The 25,558-nt window shown below is 38.3% G+C and overlaps 1 protein-coding gene and 1 pseudogene across 10 annotated transcripts in view; both read left to right on the forward strand.

Annotated features, from left to right (window-relative positions):
• Nucleotides 1–25,558, forward strand: part of SUGCT (succinyl-CoA:glutarate-CoA transferase) — a 965,969-nt gene that overhangs the window by 659,173 nt on the left and 281,238 nt on the right. The window lies entirely within an intron of this gene.
• LOC117356097 lies at nt 22,824–22,961 on the forward strand (annotated as a pseudogene).

Raw genomic sequence — 25,558 nt, forward strand, 5'->3', positions numbered from 1 at the left:
AGGCCTGTAGTTCGAAACCAAAGTAGGATCTTTATTTGGCTCAGGCAAAACAATTACTACTGATTCAGCCATAGTACCTTTAATATCACCTTTTATAAGTTGTGTCTGATATAAATTTAGTAAATATGGGGAAAGGACATTTTGAAATGTTTTATACAATTCTACTGTATAACCATCACCACCTGGAGCGGATCCAACTCTAAGAGATCTCAATGCTGTTTCTAATTCTTTTAATGATATAGGTTCATCTAAACTCCGTTTTATATGATCAGGAACCTTAGGTCCATTAATTAAATCTAAAAAATTTTTACCATCTTTTTGCCTCTCCAAATAAGGCTCGGAAGAATACAGGTCCTTATAAAATTTTAGAAATTGTTTTAAAATTATATCCGTTTGATTGGTTATTATACCATTATCATCTTTTATCCCATTAATGTTAGTTTTTCTTTTTTTTGCTTTAAGATAGTTTGCCAATAATCTTCCCGCCTTATTAGAATTTCCATAATACATTGTCTGGAAAACAAATCTCTTCTTATCATTTTTGAAGCTAATTCATTATATTTACCTTTTGCTTTCAAAAGAGCTTGCAATACATCATGTTCCCATTTACTTACCAATTTGGTTTCTAGTACTTTAATTTCTTTTTCTAACTCTATATACTGCATTTTAATCTGTTTCCTAACAAAAGCCGAATATGATATAATATGACCTCTCATAGTCACTTTAAAGGCGTCCCATACATTTTCAATAGATGTATCTTCCACTAAATTAATTTGAAAGAAATCACTAATTTGTGTTTTAAAATTTTCCAAAAATTTTTCAGCCACAAGCAATGCATTATCAAATCTCCAAAGAGGTCTTCTATTCTCTAATTGATCTAATTGTAAATCTATCCATACTCCCGCATGATCCGAAATGATAATGGGATCAATGGAAGCCTTAATCACTTGCTGCACCTTATGTGATGAAATAAAAATATAATCTATTCTTGAAAATGATTTATGAACCTGTGAGCAAAATGAAAATTCCTGATCATTAAAATGAAGAATACGCCATATATCCTTCAAATCACATGATTGAACCAAATTATCTAAACCTAAAGATTTTATACTTTTACCTGGTTTTTTATCCATTAATGGATCCATTACAGCATTAAAATCTCCAGCCACCACTAAATTAGAAGCAGCCAGTGGTAACAACATACTCTGTAATTTTTTAAAGAATTCTGATTGATTTGAATTAGGGGCATATATATTGAACAACGTCAGGGTATTATTTCCCATACTCATATCAACATGTACCCATCTTCCATGTGGATCCGAATTTACTATCTTAAAATTGGCCATACACTTTTTATTTATAAGAACTGCTACCCCTGCTTTTTTACCTTCTGCTGGAGCAAAAAAACATTCTTTCACCCACCCACCCGCTAGTTTCTGTGATTCCTTTATATTAAGATGAGTCTCCTGCAGACAATAAACATCCGCGTTTTGCTTCTTTAAAAATGATAATACCTTTTTCCTTTTGATTACATGATTCAGGCCATTGACATTAATAGAAAATATCTTAAAAGACATAATATATTTTAAACTCCTCATCATAATCTTCCTCTTCCCTTCTTCCATAACTAAAATCTAAAGAACTTCTCCCCATGACACACATTCTTACCTCTAAATTACCCAATCCCTTATTAATCTTTTCCTTAATCATCCTAGTAATATCTTTAATACCCACCTTCTTCCCTCCCTCCCCCCCATATAATGACTGCTTAAGGACACACATTGGACAGTAATCCCAACTTCCCCCCTCCCCCCAGGCAACCAATATTTATTAATAACCCCTTTATCCTTTATTAAGACAAACTCACTACCTCTCCACAATGTATCTAATTATATCTCTCTTCTAATCATAAAACCTCTTTTCTTTTTTTTATACCATTTTAAAGTAATTAATTTCTCTATCTATTCTTTAACCTTTAGTCACATAACCATATTTATTTCCTAACATTCCATTAATACATTTTTATCTTTTCACCAATCTCTAATTCATTCCCCCAATATTTTATTTCATTCAAGAAAATTCTATCATAATCATATATTTAATAAATAGTATCATTTTCCTATATCTTATACTATCTAATCCATCTACTCCTATCATCCTTTTAATATCCAAAAGCAAATGTCCATATCTTCATATATTTCTGTAAAAATTGTTTTCAATTTTATAAGTTTTTATCATCTATTTGTATTTAAACATTTTTATTTCATTTTCAAAATAAATTTTTTTATATATATATATATTTCCTCTTCTCCAAATTAAATCCAATCTTTGTAAAACTATATTATCACATCAATCTTTACTTTCCTTCAACTACCAATAAATTCTTATTATGTATCTTTCTTTGTATATTATTCATTTTCCTTTCCTTTACTTGCATTTAAATATCATATAACTTGTCCTTTCTATCATTAGTCCATTCTGCAATCTTCGTCTTGTTGTCCTTTCATTCTTTACTTTCTCCTTTACTGACTTATTAAATAAACTGAACTTTCATATTTATTTCTTATCTCCATCCATCCACTCTTAAGACTTTTGACTGCCAATTGTCATTTTATTTAATATCCTTTTAGTCTATCAGTCCTGCTTTCTTCTTCTTCACATCTATTTATTTTCCTATTCATTCTTCACTTTTTCCCTTTGTGTGAATTTGTCCAGTCCTTTATTCCTTCTTGTTCATTCTTTACTCCAGCCAGCCATCCTTCAGTCTCCTAAAGTTCAGTCTAATAACTTCACTTTAATGTCTTTCCAGTCCATCCTTCTTTCTTCTTTACATTCTTTTATTTTCTTTTTCACTTGTCCATTTTTATTTCCTGTTCTTTGTTGCATATTCCTCTTTCTCCATCAAACAAAAGTCCCATATTTCTTTATATTAAACTTTTTGTTCAATATCCACCAATCCAGTCTTAATATTTATCCCTTCATTTCAACACCCATTGTGCTAAAATGACATAGGTTCTGATTTTGAAAGAAAGGTCTTTAGTTTTTCCGGGTCAACAAAATACAAAGATTTATCCCCACAAGATACCCTCATTTTTGCTGGGTAATATAACCCATACTTATATCCTTTTTCCTTTAATTGAGATCTCAGATCAAGGAATTTCTTCCTAATGTTTGCTGTATTTTTAGCAAAGTCTGGTAAAAACCATATTTTGGACCCTTTATAGTTTAAATTTTTATCTTTTTTGGCAGCATTTAAAATTTCTATTGCTTGCTGGTATCTTAACATCTTGAATATTAATGGTCTTGGTTTCCCTTGATTTTCCAGACTCTTTATTGGAATCCTGTGTGCCCGTTCTATTTCCAAAGGCTGTTTGAAATCCAACTGCAATAATTTAGGAATTACATTTTCTAAAAACTGTATTGCATTTTTCCCTTCCAAATTTTCCTGTATTCCAAAAAGTTTTATATTCTTTCTTCTTCCACGGTTTTCGTAATCTTCCAGCTGATTTTTCAATTGAATTATTTCCAAACTGCCATTTTTACATCTTTTTCCTTCACATTCTAACCCCTCCATTTTAACTTCTAACTCCATTGTTCTTTTATTAGCTACTTCCATTTGTCTGTGTATATTCAGGATTTCTTCCTTCATTTCTACCATATTACTCACATTCTCTGTCAGCATTTGTTTGATTTGCCTCAGTTCCCCCATTACTTCAGCCTTGCTTAACTCCTCTGATTCATCAGCAGGAAGCGGAACCTTACTCGGGGTAATTTGCTCCTGCTTCTGCCTTTTCGCCGTCCCTCCGGTTTCACTTTTACTCTGTCGGGTGCTCGCTATGCTCCCGCTCTCCTCTCCGATATTTTCAGCTGAAAACAGTTTAAAAGGAAAATCTTTTTTTATTCAACGGTTACCCAGGTAAGAGGAGCGCTGCGATCACACAACCATTTTGTGTGCGCGCCAAGCCACGCCCCCCAGACCCAACATTTTGTTGGTCAGAATTGCTCGTGGTCTGTGTCCCTCCCCTTTTAAAAAAAAAAAATCTCGATCATAACATACTTTACAACTGCAACATAGGCACCATTATGCTTTATAAAATAGACTGTATACAATGATCCCCAGAATTGCACAAGTTCTCTGGTACAGATTTACGCCTGGTCCATAGATGATATAAATGTGTGCATGTACTCATTGGGTCAGCCAAGACAGAGACCATAACTAGGTGGGAAGTTATCAATATAGGACATGTAATTTTACTATTAACCCCAGTTATTAGTAACTAGGTCTCATTGCATAAAATGGGACATTGCTAAAATAGTGCAAGTTAGTAGTAAAGTAACACTGAATGTCGCTGGTAGCCCACATTGATAGCCACACCCCTAAGAGTTGGAAATTAAATTTATTTACATTTTCAGTGCCACAATAGGGTGCATACAGTTAGGCATGCAATTAGGCACGCATTTATAGAATAGCACCAGTTATGTGCATTACTTAATTAGTTAATTGGTTCTAACTTGGCACTCAATTAGTGATACATACCAATAAATGATTTTAACAAGCATTAATTGGCAGTAATTTACAGTCATGTGTATAATTTTTTAACGGGTCTATTATAGAATGTTAGCACCTAACTTCCTACTGCAAATTTGCAAAGGGGGGCTTTGATATGGGAGGGGCATGGGCAGATCATGGGTGGAGAACTTCTAGATAAATTGCGTGGGTTAGTGCCAATATTTATGTGCATGCATTTACACCAGTCATAGAGATGGCACGGTCATATTTACATTTAGCATAGCTTAGCCAATCCTTAAGCTATCATATCACAGGGCAGTCAGAGACACCTGCCTGGAAGCTGCTGTAGCTGAATAATAAAAGCCTTGTGCTCCTCTTCCAGAGGTCATAAGTTCAAATCCCAATCAACTCCCCAGCATATATTTTAATTGTGGCATTCTACCTTGCGGGTGCATCTTGTGCCATTGCAAACCTCCATTTGCAATGAAGTAGAAGCCATGCTAAGGTCTGTATCTGGCTTTTTTCTGTTTTTAAGCTTTTGCATGCAATCTATATATTTTTGTCATGTGCTTTATATGCTGAATCCACCTGTTTTAAGAATGACCTCATTGGAGCAATCTTTATTGAGAAAAAAAGGGTAGCTTTTTAGCAAGAAACATAAAGCTGTTTTTTTCAAGTGCTGTGCTTTAATTAATAGATCTTTCCCTCTATAGTTCAGTCTAAGTTCAGTCTAAGTTCAGTCTAATAACTTCACTTTAATGTCTTTCCAGTCCATCCTTCTTTCTTCTTTACATTCTTTTATTTTCTTTTTCACTTGTCCATTTTTATTTCCTGTTCTTTGTTGCATATTCCTCTTTCTCCAACAAACAAAAGTCCCATATTTCTTTATATTAAACTTTTTGTTCAATATCCACCAATCCAGTCTTAATATTTATCCCTTCATTTCAACACCCATTGTGCTAAAATCAGGTTCTGATTTTGAAAGAAAGGTCTTTAGTTTTTCCGGGTCAACAAAATACAAAGATTTATCCCCACAAGATACCCTCATTTTTGCTGGGTAATATAACTCATACTTATATCCTTTTTCCTTTAATTGAGATCTCAAATCAAGGAATTTCTTCCTAATGTTTGCTGTATTTTTAGCAAAGTCTGGTAAAAACCATATTTTGGACCCTTTATAGTTTAAATTTTTATCTTTTTTGCAGCATTTAATTAGCAAATAGGATTGTTGTTTGCCTAGAAGAATAGAAGGTTTTTCATGCAATATCTTTGTATTTATGTGCCCTGTTTATGTAGTGCCTTATTAAATGTATTTTGAGCTTAATAAAGCAAAGATAAAAACCCAGAGAGTTATTTAGCAGATCGCATTAAGGATATCCAGATGTGGTTTTGATCCAAAATGGCCGCACGCTGGAAGTGCTGAGGAACGCTCCTCAGAGTCTGACCGATTTCAAAGAAAATTTTGGGCAGTGAGATCACTACCTACCAGAAATGCCGAAGAGACGTGGCTGGAGTGCCACTGCTGCCTTGCAGCACACCGGAGGAATCTCTACCGGCACCATAGATGAGCTGCTGAGGAAGATGCAAAGTGCCCTGTTGGCGTCGGCAGCTGGTTCACTGGAGACACTGGGGGTAGGCGGGACCGCGGCAACTCTCCTTGGGCCGGATACCACCCTTAGCACTGATGCAAGAGCATCGTCCTCGCATCCTTGGACCACAAGCTCTCCATGGAGTGGGGAGACCCCGTAGTCCGGATTGTCTCCTCCTCTGGAGGCAAGTACAGTAACATCGGAGAGCCTGGGAGATGGGGAATTTCAGCAGGAAAACCCCATTATGGAGACTGAGGCAATATCAACACTGAGTGAAGGACATGCCCAGAGGGGAAAGTGCCAAGCAGATTCCACTGATGGTGAGCATTTTTTCACTAAGTAAAAAAAAATTTCTTATAACTAAACCCGCTGAAGTGACCCTGGAATCATTATGGGACCTTGTGGATAACTTTGGTAAAGCCATAAGTCCCCATTTTCAATACATTGAAGGGAAACTAATTGAACAACCAAAAGAGATAAAAGAACTTAAAATTGACATGGTTTCTTCTAAAGTAACTATTGGAAAAGTGGAACAGGATTTGGTATCTTTTAAAAATATTCAAGAGACATTAATTAAAGATAATACAAATCTTAGGAGAAAAATTGAGTCTTTGGAAAATAAGTTGTGGTAACAACCTAAGATTAATTTTCCAAGGGTCGCTATGGTGTCCCCTAGAGAAATGATGAAACGATATCTACAGGAAATACTGGGAGTTTCGGAGGAATGCTTACCTCCACTCTCTCAGGTTTATTACTTGCCTACAAAAAATCAAGTTCAACGTCAAGTGACTTAATAACCAGGAGGTACTAGATGTATCAACCTTAATTGAGACATCAGAAAAAGAAATGGCAATCCCAGCTATATTAATCTTAACGGTGGCTTTTCAGCCAGACTAAGCATGGATTTTGAGACTATTCTTCAAAAATAGACAAAAAGAATTTCTTGGATATAAAATTCAAATGTTTCCTGATCTCTCATGTGAGACGCAGAAGTACCGACGTGAATTTCTTCTCTTGAAGCCAGGTGTTTTAGCTTTAAGGGCTACATTCTATTTAAGGCACCCTTGCAAGTGTATAGTGTATCACCGTGAAATTAAGTATGTTTTCTTTGAACCTTTTCAGCTAACTACCGTATTTTCACACATATAACGCGTGCGTTATACACGATTTTTACAAACCATGCATAACCTTGCGCGTTATACGCGTGAGCGCGTTGTACAATTTTTTTTTTCATTCCGATTCGGCATCCCCCCTGCGAACCGGCATCCTCCCTCCCGCTCGCGTCACCCCCCTCCCCCGTGATCCTACATCCCCCCAGCACCGCAAAACATCTCTTACCCGATTGGGCACCGGCACCAGCACCAATGCACAGGACGTGCCAGTGCCAGTGCCCGAAGATCCTCCCTCATTGGGCTGGGCTGGGCGGTGTGAGGGAGATCCTCCTTCTTCCTTGTGCCGGGCTGGGCTGGGCTTTGAGCATTTGCGCATGCTCAAAGCCTTCTGGTCTCGTTCTCTCCGAGATTCTCGGCATGCGCAAATGCTCAAAGCCCAGTCCAGCCCGGCACAAGGAAGGAGGATCTCCCTCGCACCGCCCAGCCCAGCCCAGCAACAATGAGGGAGGATCTTCGGGCACTGGCACGTCATGTGCATTGGTGCTGGTGCCGGTGCCCAATCGGGTAAGAGATTTTTGCGGTGCTGGGGGGGATGTAGGATCGTGGGGGAGGGGGGTGACGCGAGCGAGGGGGGGAGGATGCCGGTTCGCAGGCCAGAAGAGTAAGCGGGAGTGGGAGGAGGTTATAGCAGCATGCATTTTACAGAAATGCTTTGGACCCGCGCGCTATAAGCGTATGCGTGTTATACACGTATGCGCGTTATATGCGTGAAAATACGGTAACTTCTTGGCAATATCTTGTTTGGAAGAAGAACATCATTAGCTCTTTAGATTAATTTAGGCATTAGCTCTCAGCCCTACAGCTTTATATCCTTGACTATTTACTTAATTTTCTTGCATTTTATTAATCTTGGATCCCTTTGTAGGACTTGAGTAAAGTTAAACATATGTATGTCTTTTTTTTTGTTTGTTGCAATGCCAACTTTGATGGAATTTGTTCTTATGTTTAACTTCTTTCTGTACAAGTTATTATGCTTGATATAAGTTTGAAAATGATATAAATACATTTTTTAAAAAAGGATATCTAAGCTGTGCCTAAGTTCAGTCCATAGAACGCAGGTCTATCTTTAGCCTAAACTATGCTCAAAAGTAGGCTTCCTTACAATGCCTATAAGACCTAGTTTTACAATTGCTATGCAGCTTTCTAGCTCACTCTGTAGCACACTGGTTAAACCTATACCCTTTTATCTTAATGTTGCTGGTTCGAATCCCAGTCACTCTGTCTGATGGAAGAGAAATAAATAAAAGCATTAAACAGATCCAACTCCTAGTATTACAATTATAATGAAAAACAGCATAAAATTGTCATTCTAATAACATAATAAAATATTATAACTATAAGGACATTGTTTGGATGTCTAAATCTCACCTAAAGCTGATTCTCTAAAGGATGCCTAAACAGTGCTGAACTCTGCTGAGTGCGATTCTACAAAGGACGCCTAACTTAGGCACCAAAATGCCACCTAACTTTAGATGCATTTTGCAGAATCAGGGCCTAAGTGTCCAACTGTGCTTTAGGCTTACATTTTTGGCAAGGTGAGTTTCACAGACCAGAGTAGACAGCCAAGTTAGTTTGTGGTTCAACATAAGAACATAAGAATTGCCGCTGCTGGGTCAGACCAGTGGTCCATCGTGCCCAGCAGTCCGCTCATGCGGCAGCCCTCTGATCAAAGACCTGCGCTCTGAGACTAGCCCTACCTGCATATATTCTGGTTCAACAGGAATTTGTCTAACTTTGTCTTGAATCCCAGGAAGGTGTTTTCCCCTCTGACAGACTCCGGAAGAGCATTCCAGTTTTCTACCACTCTCTGGGTAAAGAAGAACTTCCTTACGTTCAAACGGAATCTATCCCCTTTCAATTTTAGAGAGTGTCCTCTCGTTCTCCCTACTTTGGAGAGGGTGAACAACCTGTCCTTATCTACTAAGTCTATTCCCTTCAGTACCTTGAATGTTTCAATCATGAACCCTCTCAATCTCCTCTGTTCGACGGAGAAAAAGCCCAGTTTCTCTAATCTTTCATTGTACGGCAACTCCTCCAGCCCCTTAACCATTTTAGTCACTCTTCTCTGGACCCTTTCGAGTAGTACCATGTCCTTCTTCATGTACGGCGACCATTGCTCGAAGCAGTACTCCAGGTGAGGGCGCACCATGGCCTGCTTCAGTGGCATGATAACCTTCTCCGATCTGTTCGTGATCCCCTTCTCTTTATCATTCCTAGCATTCTGTTCGCCCTTTTCGCCGCCGCCACACATTGTGCGGATGGCTTCATCGACTTGTCGATCAGAACTCCCAAGTCTCTTTCCTGGGAGGTCTCTCCAAGTACTGCCCTGGACATCCTGTATTTGTGCATGAGATTTTTGTTACCGACATGCATCACTTTACACTTATCCATGTTGTACCTCATTTGCCATGTCGATGCCCATTTCTCCAGTTTGATTATGTCACATTGCAGATCTTCGCAATCCCCCTGTGTCTTCACTACTCTGAATAACTTTATATCGTCCGCAAATTGAATCACTTCACTCGTCGTACCAATGTCCAGATCATTTATAAAGATACTGAAGAGCACAGGTCCAAGCCCTTCGGCACCCCACTGGTGTCGCTCTTCCAGTCTGAGTATTGCCCATTGACCCCCACTCTCTCTGTTTCCTATGCTCCAATCAGTTTTTAAACCACGTGCGTATTTCACCCTCGATTCCATGGCTCACAATTTTCTGAAGTAGTCGTACATGTGGAACCTTGTCGAATGCCTTCTGAAAATCCAGATATACAATGTCGACTGGGTCGCCCTTGTCTATCTGCCTGTTTACTCCCTCGAAGAAGTGCAGCAAGTTCGTCAAACAAGATCTGCCTTTGCTGAAACCATGCTGACTAGTCCTCATCAGACTGTGTCCGTCAAGGTGATCAATGATGCGGTCCTTTATCAGCGTCTCTACCATCTTTCTCGGTACCGAGGTCAGACTCACCGGTCTGCAGTTTCCCGGATCTCCCCTCGAACCTTTTTTTGAAGATCAGCGTAACATTCGCCACCTTCCAGTCTTCCAGAATCTTTCCCGATTTGATCGACAGATGGGCTGTTAGTTGAAGCAGTTCAGCTATAGTTCTTTTCAGTTCCTTGATGACCCTTGGATGAATGCCATCTGGTCCCAGGGATTTATCGCTCTTAAGCCTATCGATCTGCCTGCATACCTCTTCTAGACTGACCGTCAACCCTGTCAGTTTCCCGACTTCGTTTCCAGCATATAGCCTGATGGGTATATCCTCTTCGGTAAATACAGACGCAAAAAAATGTGTTGTCTGTCGGCGATTGCTTTGTCCTCCTTTAGTACTCCCTTTATTCCATGGCCATCCAAGGGTCCCACCACTTCCTTCGCGGGTCATTTCCTCTTAATATATCGAAAGAATGGTTTGAAGTTTTTCATCTCCTTGGCTATTTTTTCCTCGTAGTCTCTTTTGGCCTCTCTTACCATTTTATGGCACCTGCGTTGATGCTGTCTGTGCTCTTTCCAGTTTTCGTCTGTTTTTGACCTTTTCATTCCTTAAACAAAGTTTTCTTGTCTCTGATCGCTTCCTTCACCGCTACAGTGAGCCACACCGGTTCCTTGTTCTTTTTCCTTTTGGATCCCTTGTTGATACGCAGTATATATAGATTTTGAGCCTCGGTGACTGTGTCCTTAAAAAGGGACCAAGCTTGCTCTAGCGTTTTTACATTGCTTATCCACTTCTTAATCTTCTTCCCCGCCATGAGTCTCATCCCTTCGTAGTTCCCTTTTCGGAAGTTCGTTCTAGACCAATGTTTCGCCCCTGCGTCCAGGTCAAAGCGGATCATGTCGTGATCACTGTTTCCCAGCTTCCCTTCTACTTCTACAACCTGGCCACTTCTAATGAAATCCCATTCTATCCAGAAGAAGACAATATTTGTGAACAGGATCTGAGGCTTCTCAGCAGCCTGTTGAGATTCTGAAATCTCATTGCAGTCTGAAATAAATTCATGAAATAAATAAACAATTCATAAACAAATAAATTCATGAAATAAATAAACAATTCATAAACAAATAAATTCATGAAAGAAATAAACTATTCATAAACAAATAAATTCATGAAATAAATAAACAATTCATAAACAAATAAATTCATGAAATAAATAAACACAACTCCTGCTGTATCACCACCTAGTAAATGAATGAGCTAAACATTTCTAAGCAAGCAAATTGGCATACAGTTCCTGAAAATGGAAGCCTGGAATATGAAAACTGTTGGGGGTGAATCAGGAACAGCCAGAAAGTCAAATTAAATTCTGTTGCTGGGATTACTATAAATGAGAACACACTAACATAGGGATAGGAAACCTCTGTCCAGGACTGCCTTCATTGTATGTAAAAACACAGGAATAGCCTTACCGGGCCAGACCAATGGTCCGTCTAGCCACCTGTCCTCATGGTGACAAATCCATTTGGCAAAAACTCAAATGGTAGCAACACTCCAGGCTACCATGTCCTGCATATTCATATGGGAAATTCTGAAAACCAGACTGGGTTGCGGCCCTCGAAGACCGAGGCTGCCCACCCCTGCACTAACACATGTGGACCGATTTTTCATTTGTGTGCATGGAAATTCAATTTCTGACATTGTTGACAATATGGCAAACCACTTAGCAGGCACAGAAACTAGAATAGCAGCACGGATGAGTTGGCAATTTTATGCAATTTGCTGCACAAACATTTGTGGCACGCCGTGTTAAGATAAGATAAAAGAAGGCCCTTCTTAACTAACAATGGCTTATCCTTGCATTAAATCCTGTTACATACTGAAGCAGCACCATGACAAAATATCACATCTGCAATTGAACCATATCTTTTCTGTACTCAAAAAGATTTTGAATCTGTCATGTAAATTGTTGCTGAATGAGAGATGCATGACAGCCAGATAACTGCCAATTACAGTCTGACAGGGAATGATTTTTATTGTGTCATCCAGTTTTGAGAGGCTTTGCTTCACATTGAGGATGTGTGTCTACATTTTACAAATGTTTTGATTCTGACAATATTCTAAATTTGGTAATTGCTTTTAAATACTTACTCTGCCTCTAATTAGTTCTGTTCATTTTCAGTTGGAGTACAAATGAAGAAATTGTTTTTGTCAAGAGATGTAACTTTTATTTGCTTTCATTTTAGAAACACAGAAGCCACTATTCAAAAGATTTCTCTGGATAGAATGGCAGTTCACATTTCCTTCCTGCTGACCACTTTGGCCAGAGAAAATTTAGCCAGATAAGAGGAGGAGTTTGAGTGCTTCTATGTTGTGCTAAAAGTGTGGAATCAAAAAAATCTTGAGGGGCATTTTAGAAAGGACTTTCAATTCAGAATGGGGATGTCCCAGTCAGAACATCATGAGATGGGACATCCATGTGCTGGAAACATCCAGCATGAACATCCATTTTACAAACTGAAATGTCTAGATCAGTGGTTCCCAAACCTGTCCTGGGGGACCCCCAGCCAGTCAGGTTTTCAAGAAATCCCTAATGAATATGCATGAGAGAGGTTTGCATATAATGGACGTGACAGGTAAGCAAATCTCTCTCATGCATATTCATTAGGGATATCTTGAAAACCTGACAGGTTTGGGAACCACTGGTCTAGATTATGAAAAGGGGTAGAGGGTGGAAACAAGGGACATGTGAGCAGAAAATTGTTGTATTCCATAAGTCTGTCTTATTATTTGCTTATTGTCAGTCTTATTATGTATGCTCGATAGATGTGACCTGCCTAGATTATAGTTTAGTTTAGTTGATAGACTATAAATATATACAAAGAAGTAAAATTTATGCGGTTTACAGTTTAAAAGAAAATGTCTATGTGGTAGCAGAGGAATATCCATATTATAAAATGTCCACACAGACATCCAGGTGTAGGAATAGCTTAATGGTAGAAAAGCCAGCTTGGAAACAAAGCAGGGACCCAGAGGCAGTTGATTCAAGTCCCACTGAAGGTTTTTGTAATTTTTGTTTTGTTTTTTATTAAATTAAAATCATTTTTAGAGAAACAGAGAAATATACCGTAATGGCAGATAAAGGCCAAATGGCCCATCCAGTCTGCCCATCCACAGCATCCCCTATCTCCTCCTCTCCTTAAGAGGAGATGATTAAAGATTTCAACAAAGCAAACAGTAACAAATAAGGAAACTATACTTCCATCTCAAGAGAAGACAGTATACAATTTACAATCCCATGCTCCAACAGTGGGAAAAATATAAGATATGTACAGAATATAAACTGAAAAAAGAAAGATTTGTTCCATCATCCACATATATCTGAGAAAAATAATTCAATAGATTCTTATGTGTTATTGAATGTCTTCTGAGATCTAGATTTTTTTGCTATTTTAGCTTCAAAATTTATATATGATGCATTCAGAATTCCACCAAAATAGAAAGGAAAATTTACCATTATCTTTTCAATCTCTTAAAATGATAGCGATTAAGATATGAAAAGGTTTACAGTGATCTGGAAGTAAACATTCTGTTAAAGTGAATGAAAAATGATAGCTTTATAGATTAAAGGAAGACATATCCAACAATGTAGAAATTCTGTCCCATACCATAATCCAAAATATATATATTGTCAGACGCAAAAAACATATGTTCTAATGTACCAATGTGTACTTTACCTGACCAACGTAAATCAGAGTATATGTTATTCACTCTATGCTGTCTGTCTGGCAAACAAATTACTTTATGCATAATAAAGAAAAGGGTCTGTAGAAAAGGAGCAAATGTGATTGGTCTGTTAATTTTTGACCACAAGGTCATCCACTGAGAATCATCAGTAAGAGACAATTCAGGGTCATTATTCCAGTATTATTGTACATTAAAACTCTATGGTATTTAGAAGCAGAATTTCCTTTAAAAGGATCATCAGAAAGAAGTACCAAGATTTCAGTAAAAGAGGTATTTCAATTAATTATAACCATGCCAGGGACAGAAAAATATCTGCTGTGACTTCCTTTATAATTCATTTATTAGAGAACTGCTCAATCAGAGCACCTTCTATATAACCTGGACATTACACGTACCAGGTCTAAATGAAGATGTCCATATTTTTGGCCCTCCCTAATTCTGCCCAAAACACACCCACAACTACTTCCCCTTGCCATATGGATATACTGCAGTGTTAGACGTAAAATTGAGATTTGGATGTTCATACAGATTGGACACCTGAATGCCAGTTTTTTGAGGACCAGAATAAGAACAGAACTTCAAAAATAACCACCTTTGTATTGTTTCATTTTCCTTTGTCAATTTTAGGAATTTTTGCTCTCTTTAGGTTTTTTTTTTCTACTTTTCATTAATAATCAATAATTGCATTTAATTGACACTAATTGAAATTTGTGCATGCATCTTCTTGAATGCTGTTCTATAACACCCAGTGCCTAAATCCTCTAGGACAGGGGTAGGCAATTCTGGTCCTCGAGAGTCACAAGCAGGTCAGGTTTTCAGGATATCCACAATAAATATGCATGAGATAGATGTGCATCTCAAGGAGGCAGTGCATGCAATTCCATCTCATGCATATTTATTGTGGATATCCTGAAAACATGACCTGCCTATGGCTCTCGAGGACCGGAATTGCGTACCCCTGCTCTAGTAGATGTCATGGATAGGCAGACGAGGTAGTCCATATGGTCTTGATCTGCCTTTATTTGTTTATGTTTTTCTATATAACTCAAAAAGGGGTAAGATCAAGAGAGGAGCATGGGCATTCCAAAAAAGTTGTGTGCACAGTTGTAGAATAGCACCTTGTATGTGCCGAAAGACTGGGCTCATCATTTACACCAGGTTTCAGGTGGCATAAATTCTGGCACTCAACTTTAGTCACAGAAATTGGCTCTGAGTACTATTCTATAAAACATGCTAATCTTGAAACACCCTTTATAGAATAATGCTTAACATCGACTTGTTCTGGCACCAATTTTTAAGTGCCAATTATAGATTTTCCTCCACACTGTTTAGTTGATGTAAAACAGTTGTGCAAGTATCCAAGTATTTTTTGAACTTTAATTTAGCTTAAGTACAATAAAGACTTGGTTTATAGTGCATGTCTTCTTAAAAAGTTAGTCAGATGTCTAGAACCCAAATCAAAAGCAGCTCCTCTACCAGCACAGACATCTACCATTATCAATTCCAGCAAACGGAATTTAATGAAACCTCCTAATGTTCTGGGGGATATTCTCTTTTGGTCTTCATGAACATTGAGATTCCAGTGGATTTCATTGACCTAATGGGGAGCTCCAGAATTTGCAGCTTATTGGTGAGCCCATGGATTCAAATTTTGATCTATTACAGGAAAGTTGCGTTTACTATGCTAAGTGAAAAAAATCATGGAGAGAGAGAAATGTTTTGCAATATATATTAACGTAGTGGATGATGGCAAAGACCTGAATGGTCCATCCAGTCTACCCAATAGTCGCATTCGTTATCAATTCATGATTAAACCAACAATGAATGTTGATCTTGGTCGTTCTTTGGCATTTCTGGGACTTAGACCATAGAAGTCCCCCAACACTGTCATTATGTTGCAACTACTGGAGTTGCTGTCAAAGCCCATGTCAGTTTATCCCAATATGCCTTTGTCATATACAGGACCCAGAAAGTGGAGGTCCACCCGATACTATCGTCACGCTCCAACTACTGGAGCTGCCGTCTAAGCCCTTTCCAGCCTATGCTAAATTGTCTTGCCATTTATGGGACACAGACAGTAGAAATCTGCCCAGCACTAGCTTTAGTTCTTCACAGCTGGAGTTGCTATCTAAGCAACACTCAACATATTAACACATACTGTATGCAGTCATTTAAATTTTACAGTATATTTTATACCTTTATGTTCATTTGAATTCTGTCACCATTTTTGTCTCCACCACCTTTCTTGGGAGGGCATTCCAGACAACGATCACCCTCTCCATGAAAAATTACTCCTAAGTCTAGCACCCAACAACCTCAATCCATGCTTCCTAGTTTTACCATTTCCCCTTCTCTGGAAAAGTTTGTTTCTATATTAATACCTTTCACGTACTTAAATGTCTGTGGGCTCCTTTTATAAAGCCGCAGTAATTGATCTGATGCCCGTAGGGATTTAATGGGTGTTGGGGTGTTTGTTGCATGGCAGCTGCTACCACATCTTTGCAAAAGAAGGGTATATTAATGGTCACAATAGTGATCACAGAAATCATCATCCTCCCCCCCCCCCCCGTTCTAGTATAGCATTTGCCACTTATTCAATGTGAACACTGTAAAAAAAATCACTTAGGAGTGTAGTTATCAATGTGGGCTAACACTAAGATGTATTATTTTACCACTAAGTGGTGCTTTTTTAGTACATCTCCCATTTTATGCAATGAAATCTAGCTAATACTAACTGGGGTAACAGTAAACTGAAACATCTTAATGGTAGTCCATGCTAATAACTTCCCCTCTTAGTTGCATGCAGTCTTTTCTATACCCAAACTTCTTTGAACCAGGATGTTCCAATTATAGTGGCAGAGGAAGATATTTTGGAAATCTTCAACATTAGCCAACATTTATGGAAACCAGGGAAATCATGTCATTATCACTTTTCATTTTTTGTTTTGACTTTCTTTATTCTGCAGTGTTTTTCTCTCTTTTATTTTATCATTAGCCAGACTCCCTCTCCATCTAAGTTCTCTAAAGTGACCCCACACCAGCTGCTTCCCTGTCTCAGACCCTCCTTTGGTGGTAGTTCTTTTACTTGGCCCATCCATATTGGCAATTTCTTAGCCACGATGAGAGCTTGTTGCCCATGAAAAAGACAGGCCTGGAACCTTGAAAAACACAGCCACAAAGTGGTTTAAAAGTGAAATAAACCAAATTATTTCAGAACAAAAAAATGGGTGACCTGTTCCTCTCACAGGGTAGGAGAAATAGACATACCAAAAAGTAGTTCTTTTTTTAAAAAGGTTTCTCCTGTGGCCCGATCCTGCACTAATCTGTCCTTTGAAAGGCAGCACAGTTTGCCTGTGGCATAGAGTCCCAGAATTACATTTCTGGCTTTCAAAATTCAGCACAAATGGCTAGGCTTGGCCCATACCTCAGTTCAAACATTACAATTTCAACAGGGTTTCAAGACAAATCTGGCCTACCTGAGTAGAACTTCTGCAGTTTATACTTCTGTGTGGGGGAATAGGGTAGAGGACTTCTCTCCTCTATTTTCCCTGGGCTTCCCTGACTGATCCTGTGCTGAGGGTTTTTATCCTGCCCTGACCAGGGCTGATGTTAGGAGTGAGCAACCAGGGCAATTACCCTAGCCCTCCATGTCTCTGGGGGCTCCAAACCTGCCTGAAGTTAAAAGAGGGATGGCCTGCAACCAAGCTTTGGGGCTCCTTCCCTAGCATCTGCCCTGGGCCCCATCAGGTCCAGCACCGGCCCTGCTCCTCGCAATGCCCTCCGTGCTCCTGTCTTGCTGAGTCATCTCTTCTGTGCTCTATGGCCTGCCTTTTAATATGGCTCTGAAACTGTAAGGGAATGCTGTTAAGGGGAAGCCACAATTTCTTATAGGCTACCTTACACATACTTGAAAGGTTTTCTAAAAAATTCTGTTAGAGATATATATGTTACCAATTTTTTTTTCCTGATTCTTCTCAAACAGAATTCTGCAGCTAGTTGATACCACAAAAATGTATTATACATATCCAATACATATTAATTCATAATAAATTACTTTAAAACAAGCTAGCTTATTGAAACATGCATATTAAAAAACTAATTATTAATATGTAAACCTAAGTTTTCCCATTCATTACTCTTCTAAGAAAAAATACATTTTTTATCCATATACAGAGATGGGAGTCCCAAAAGGTCCCATATTTATCTCTTTTTAAGAACTATATTAAAAATACATCACATACTACTAAAGTGACACTCCCTTTTAGGTTTCCCAATCCTGCATAGTTGTTGTTGTTAGGTGCCATCAACTCAAGTTCGAGTCCTAGCAACTTGATGAGTTAAAGATCCAAAAAGAAGTTGGTCAAATGCAAGTTCGACAAGGTCCTCCAGTGTCATCCCCATAGTAGTTTGCAGGTCACCCTCTTCGCCTGGTTCCTTTGGTCTTCCCAAACATGATGTCCTTCTTCAGTTATCTCTCTCTTGTAACAGTGTGACCAAAATAAGATAGTTGTAACTTCATCATGTGGGCTACAAGTGACATATCTTGTCTGATCTCTTCCCCTCTGGATACTCTGCAAATGCAAGTTCTCAACAAATGTTAAAAAGATTATTGTGCCAAAGAGCAAAAGTGTAAACAGCAAAATTAATTCATCATAGCCATGGTCCCAAAATGCAGCACCTTAAATCTTTTAAATATACATATTTTTCCAATTGTAAGAAAACTTATCAGATATGCCACCACCAGCCATATGCGATTTGGAAAGGCTGTGTATATCACTAGTGGCATATATTCATCATCTGTGCTGTTTTTATTTTCATTTAAAATTTTTATATATATTTTATAATTTAATTCTTGTCTAAAATACTACCATCTTGGTTAGTATGAACAATTAAATTCATATATGAAGCCAAAATCACTTAGCTTGACGTCATATCTTTAGTTAATGCTCCAATACAAACCTCTTGAATACATTGGCAGTGATCACATTTGTATAGGCCATAGTCTAGCCAATTATGGCATTTACATGTTTATATGGGCTCTAATAGCATCCCAATAAAGTTCATTGTTAATTTGTATACATAAATTCTTGTTGATTTACAAATCTTGCATTTTATAACAAAGCGGTACAAGGAAGAAAAAGTGTATCACATACATACAATAGAGGGATAATTTCAAAACATATGGAGACTCTTACAAATAGAACAGACCGGGAGAATAAAAGTCCTCATCAGTAAGCAGGGATAGGAAGGAGAGAGTTCCCTTGGTGTCTCTGGCCCAAGGACATATACTGACATAGAGAGATAAGGAAGGCTCTCATAGTGAATGAAAATACAGGACTGGAAAAAATTAAAACACAGATCCAGCATTTTCATGACAGTTGGGCAAAATAAATTCAATCAAATAGCCATAATTTTAACAAATCTCTGCCACATTCCTTGGCCACATTCCCAGGAAACAGCTATCTGATGGGACAAAACTATAATTCTTTGTGAAGGCAGTTGGAATAGACAGTATCTTTTGGAAAAAGGATGGCATTTTGTACAATTATGTGCTCAAGCAGCACATAAAAGGTAGACACCCCATTATATAATTGCTCTGTATTATATATGTGCAATATTTATATAAATGGGCACATTGCCTACCACTACCAAATATACAATATTCCCCAGATTCTATAAAGGTCATCCAAAATTTGGTGTGGATCCCAGACTAGTGCCCAAAATACTTAGGGCTAGATTCACAAAACAAACCAATTGTGTACCGATCGGTTTGCGACCCCTTAGTGACCCCGGCCCGATTCACTTACCTCTCTTCCGACCATCCTACGATCTGCGCATGCAAATGAGGGCAACTACATGCAAAGTAGGCAGGGACGCGATTCACTAAACAAAACCCTGCAACACCGACTGCTGAGGACCAGTTGCTAAAGCCCTTTCCGGCTGCCCTGTCTTCTGCTGCCCTGCTCTCTGCCCTGTCAGCCCCGTGCCTGCCTGCCTTCGTGCCTCAAATACGCTTCCTGCCTGCCTCTCTTCCCTACACTGCAAGCCCATGGTTTTAACCCGTGGGCTTAAGCGGGTTACAACCACGGGCTCCATTAAAACGATCGCCTATTTTTTAAATTTTTTTTAAATCTATGCCGGCCCTGAGGTCCAGCGATCCGGGAAGGCAGATGGGGGCATTCCTCTGATCGCCCTCATCTGCATATTGGGGCTTCGTGAATTCATTTGACCTGCCCAGATCGGGCCCAATCAGGCAGGTGAATCTAGCCTTTAATGAGCTCCAGTAATTGAATTATTGAAGCTAACAAGCACTTGATTGGCACTAATTATGATTTGGGCACTGATCTGGCTATGTACTATTCTGTACCAATGGGTACCTTAATTGGATAACGTGCAGCTCAAAACGGGGCAGGGGCATGGTCATGGGAGGGGCAAGAACAGGTCACAGGTGTTCACAAAAGATGCATGCAGTGTTACAGAATAGTGGGGATCCGCACCCAATTTGCACACCAAAATTTACTGCAACCAAAGCTATTCTATAAAGAGTGCTCATCCCAAAGCACCCTTTATAGAATTGTGTTGAATGCTGAAATTTCCTAGTACTAAAGTTTTAGCACTATTTATAGAATTTAGCCTTATATGTTGTACCATATTTAGTCAAAAAGCAGACAGAGGTGTTGGAAACTGTGTTTGGTAAGCATTTATGGCTCTATATTAATTGTTGCTTTCTTAGTTTAGATACTGCTTTATTTGTTAGAATGGTTTCTTCCTTAGTTTCAGTTTCTATGACTGATGCAATAGTTTGATGAATCAACAGGCTAGTGCAATATATATTTGACCTGTTATGTTAGTATTATATAAAAGGAAAAAAGTAGGCACCTTCTTTCTTTAATAAAGTAAACTGAAACATTTGCCTTCTTGATGCCTAAAAATAGGCAACTTTTATAGCAATGGTCTTCATTAATTTTTAAGCTAGGGCCACTCTATATTCTAATGAGCTGAAGGAGAGCCACTAAACATCTTCCCATTTGGGGCCTCAACACTTTAGTTTTTTGCCAGGCACTAGTGACCTGGACAGGCTACTGGGCTAGATGGACCATTGGTCTGACCCCTTAAGGCTATTCTTATATTCTTATGACCAGTGTGCATCAATAAGAGACAAAGAAAGGCAAGAGAGATTTCCTAAAACAACCAGTATTAAAGCTTTATTCTTTAAAATGTCCCAAGAAGGATCCAGGTTTCGGTATCCAAAGATGCCTTCATCAGAGGAAACTAAGAACATAAAGATGATATAAAACAATGTAAAAGCAATAAAAGCACATGTGTGCAAAACATTAAGAATCAATGATATAAATAACATAAAAACAAATACAACAATGTTTGCTTAGAAAATAATAAATAATAAAAACATGATAGAAGGTCAGAGAACAGACCAAAAAAGCTTATGTGCTTATAAACTTATATACTCTTAATGTGACATAACAGAAAATTGCATTGCAAAGACACAATAAAACAAATAAGATGAAGCTATACAAATGTTTATGCAAAAGAATATTGAATACGTGGAATATTTGTAGGACCAGAATGCAAAACAGAACACCAGGGAAAAGACCTTGCGAAGTAAGGCAGACTTCTTATAATGTAGCAACCTCCCAATCTATTTCATAATGATGCACAAAGAAAGACACACTTTGCTGAGTAACGAACTCAAAGTGGCCAGTAAGGTTACATAAAACCAAAAATGTGATCAGGCGAGCCGAAAGAGAGAGTAGACACACATTATAAATAAAGAGAAGGCCAAAAAAAGGGATTTTACCTGATGAATGTTGATGATGTAGTGAGTCTAAAATTGAAAGGGAACAGAATATATGTAAAAGTAATATGGGATGATAAAAAGGCACAACTAAAACCAGCAAACCTGAACACAAAATGAAGGACAGAGTCGCCAAACTAATGTACTGAACTAAAAAATACTTGCCGCCAAACAGAACTAAAAAAACAAGCGAAACTGAAGGGCACTGCAGGTATGTAAAAGTAAAAAAAGGCAAAACTGACACCAGACAAACTTGAAACGATATGATGAACAGAGTCACAAAACAGCCAAACAGAACTAAAAAAAATGTACTTACATGAGGATAGATTGAACAAAGCCCCAAAAACTTGCACTGAGTATGGGTCGCTTAGAAAACAAAAGTAAAACTGGAGTCGCCATGGTGCTGATTTTGAAAACAAAAAAGCAGGAGCGTGCCAACATATTTGTACATGGCTAGGTGAGGGGAACTAGAGAAATAAGTTGAAGATTCGAAGGGTTGCACTGCCGGCTCGTGACCTTATCTACACAGGCATTTGTTTTATACCATTTTATTGTAGTTTATGTCAAACCTTATCAACTAGGGTCCCCTGAAGAAGGTGTGTTCTCCAAAACACGGACCATGTCGGGTTTCTTGGTTTGTAATAAGGTGATATCAGTAACTGCATTAAATATTTGGTACCATAAACATAGCCTGCATCTTGTACATATTAGTCTGCAGTTTGTTTTTGGGGGTTTGGGGTTTTGTTTTGTTTTTTAAATAAAACAACAAAACATGAAAAAAAAGAATGTGTAAAAGGGGCCGGTATAAAAGACTAAACAGAAGAAATGTTACTCTTAAGGGGGAAAGACAAGTAGACGTAAATGACGTGGCTGCCTGGACTAAAACTTAAAAGATATATTGAAGAACTGTAAAACAATAAAAAAAAACAAATAAATGGAAAGTGAAGGGTAAGCCAGCGTGAATGCCATGATTGCCTGAGCTGAAACTTAAAAGGCATTTTGAAAAACTGTAAAATGTCAAACCAATAGAAGAAAACCATAATAAAATGGGAGGAGGGTAGTGTTATCGCTTCTTGGCCTTTTGGCTAAGATCAAGTGTAGTATCTGTTCTTAACAGCTATCGAGAGTAGGATAGGCAAACTGCATGCAGTCTCGAATGAGGCTGGACTAAGGGTAGATGATGTGTGTGTTGGAAAAATGAATAAGAATGATACAAGCCCCAGTATGAAGGGATCTGTAGAAAAATGGAACAGAAAAATATAATTGTGCAGATAGGATATGTATAGGCAATGTTGGTCTGACCCAGTAAGGCTGTTCTTATGACCAGTGTGCACCAATGACATGCATTCTAGCAGCCCACCTTCAAACTTCATTGGGAGGCACTCTCACGGTTGTGAACATTTCCCAATGCATTCTCTTGTGTTTACTGAGAAATGCCTTGTCCTTTAAGCATGTGGCTCTTCCCCTCATCCATTTTTTCTGTCCTGAGCCTGGGTAGAGAGGCAAAGTAGCAGGAAACCCCTCCCCCCCAAAAAAAGACAATGGCCCCACTTTAATTGAAAAACACTGCTTTATGCAGTTTAATGAAAAGATTGCTTAGTCTCCTAATGAAATTAGGCATCTACATATAGTCAGTTTTCAAACAACCATCTTAGGTTTCTGAATCTCTGGTGTAGTCTCCTTAAACCTTTGAGAATCGGCCTATATGCATGGTTGCCAGACTATTTAAAAAAAAAAAAAAATAAGTCCTTGCCCTCAATTTATGCACTCTCTCACTCTTCTCTTCTTTCTATCTGGCCACTTTTTGTACTGGGTAAATTACCTGCTATTATGCTTACATTTGACTCTCCAGTTCCTACAATGATGCTTTTGAAAAGTGTAGCTGGACTTTTAATCAGACCCTTTGCTGCACCTAAATATAAATAAAATGAATGTGCCACAGGATGATGGAATATGTATTAAAGTAGTTCATTGCTTTCCATAATGTCCCACTTATGAATTTTTAGGAATAGTGAATGTTTGTTCTAGCATGATAGAAGGAAAAAAAAACCCCCACAATTTTGTTTTTTTAATCTTTTTGCCAAACCTGGATAAAACAGATTTCTTGAACTTATTTCAACTAAACTACTTATTATCTTGTTAATTTGATTAGTCCTTTCCACACTGAGTAGCACTTAAGTTATCATATGCACTGGATTCTTGAGGCAATAATATATAAAAATGCCCTATTAATGGAGTTTCATAAGAGTATAACAACAGTTAATCCCCCTTTACTAATTCAATTTAAGTTTAATTTGATTCAAGTGGACAGTTTTCCACAGCACGACCAATAGATCATGTTTCAGTTACAGCAAAACTTAATTTATACAGCACATGTCAGAAATCTCAAGAGGAAGAAGGCATCTGTTTTGAAGAATGCTCCCCGGATATGCCTTTTGTTAAAATGACTATGTCCTAAATTTGGAACCGTGGGGGGTTTAGAATTCTAAATTGTTCTTTGAATTATGCAGAGACCACAGTTATTTTGTTTCTTAGGATGCAGCTGAAAACTGTATACCCCTAATCTGAATGTGAACCCTGGTGAAAAGCATGTTGGGTGAGGCATAAAGATATATGTTTAGATCAGGGGTGTCAAAGTCCCTCCTTGAGGGCCGCAATCCAGTCGGGTTTTCAGGATTTTCCCAATGAATATGCATGAGATCTATTAGCATACAATTAAAGCAGTGCAAGCAAATAGATCTCATGCATATTCATTGGGGAAATCCGGAAAACCCAACTGGATTGCTGCCCTCGAGGAGGGACTTTGACACCACTGATTAGAATCAGAGGTCACTATTCATTCATTGAGATTGATACCAAGGTTTTGCCACTGTACCTAATCCATATATTCAGGAGTGCTTTTTGTATAAGTAGTTGCCCAATATATGAATTGGTTGGTGAACCCCGGGCTCTAATTGTTTCATTTAGGCCTGCTGTTCAGCTGACCTAAACTAAATGAATAATAGGCTCAAATGGCACTTTAGTTTTCTGGTTTAAATTTAGATTGAATGAATTGCTCAAAGATTAAGGGAAGAGAGACATCTTATCAAGTCAGATTATTTGCATATATATAGGACCTCAGGAGCATATAAGAGAGTACAAGCTAAGGGCTCATGGATTCTCTACCATTAGTGTCATTAATATGAACTGATTTGAGTAAATAGATCACAGGTTATTTAGACACTGAAATGAACTTGTAAGTCCAGTTTCCTTGTGGGCACTAGGCGAAATAGTCATAGGCCAATACTCAAAGCGAATTATGCTTTTGTTGGGGGATAACATAATTACCTTCTCCGCAGAATTTCAATTTATCCATTTAGTAACATAGCAAATGATGGCAGCTGAATATTGTCACTGTTTGGATAGATTTTTAGCATGCCATGCCCAGCCCAAATATGGCCACAATCATGTCGCTAGTATCAGGCCATTTGGCAATTTGAATGGCCCAGTACTTTCCGTATAATTTGAAATTGGCACTAATTAGAAATTATGTGGACAGCTTTTTCTATAAAGCGGTATATGTAAATTCTAGTGTACAAATCTAAAAAGGGGGTATGGAGGAGCATGAGCAGATTGTGGGCATTCCTAAAAGCTACTAACCAGTATCACCACCAAAGCCACAATGTTTTTTAATAACTGCTATGGAAAAAGTAAAGTCCCAAGAACCATAATCAAGCAGTACAATTGTAAAATATTGTGATTCTATATATTTTTTTGTTTATTTTCAGCGGTTTCTTCAGATATGCCCCCTTCAGCCTGTT

The sequence above is a fragment of the Geotrypetes seraphini genome, chromosome 2 (assembly GCF_902459505.1).
Source record: "Geotrypetes seraphini chromosome 2, aGeoSer1.1, whole genome shotgun sequence".
In the NCBI taxonomy this organism is placed as follows: domain Eukaryota; kingdom Metazoa; phylum Chordata; class Amphibia; order Gymnophiona; family Dermophiidae; genus Geotrypetes; species Geotrypetes seraphini.